Genomic DNA, 716 nt, shown 5'->3' on the forward strand with positions numbered 1-716 from the left:
TATGAATTGTTGAAGGGTATTCTTTAAGAAGAGGAAGAAGAAGAAAAAGGTACAGATCAAAATTATGAACAACAAATACATATCTATCAACAAGTGATCTAAAAATCAAGTGAATAAAAAATCTGATGAACAGAATAAACTGGTGAACATAATAGAATCAGGGGCATAGAAATGGAGTGGACTGACAATTCTCAGAGGGAAGGGGGTGTGGGGGTGTGGGAAGAGACTGGACAAAAATCATACACCTATGGGTAAGGGCAGAGGTTAGGGTGTGAACCAGGTGGAGGGGAGCTATGGGTGAAAAAGAGGAACAACTGTAATAATTTGAACAATAAAGATTCATTTTTTTAAAAAAAGTTATAAGAGGAAGACAATTAGTTACCTACCAGGGAGCTTCTCATAAGGCTGTCAATTTATTTCTCAACAGAACCATTTCAGGCCAGAAGGGATTGGCTCAAAATATTCAAAGTGATGAGATGCAATGATCTACAACCAAGACTAATCTAGCCAGCAAGATCATAATTTATTTGTTGTTGTTTTTTTAATTAAATCTTTATTGTTCAGGTTATTACAGTTGTTCCTCTTTTTCCCCCCCCATAGCTCCCCTCCACCTGGTCCCACCCCACCCTCTGCCCTTACCCCCTGCCCCACTGTCCTCATCCATAGGTGTACGATTTTTGTCCAGTCTCTTCCCATACCCTCCACACCCCTTTCCC

Source organism: Myotis davidii, unplaced genomic scaffold, assembly GCF_000327345.1.
Source record: "Myotis davidii unplaced genomic scaffold, ASM32734v1 scaffold3649, whole genome shotgun sequence".
NCBI lineage: Eukaryota > Metazoa > Chordata > Mammalia > Chiroptera > Vespertilionidae > Myotis > Myotis davidii.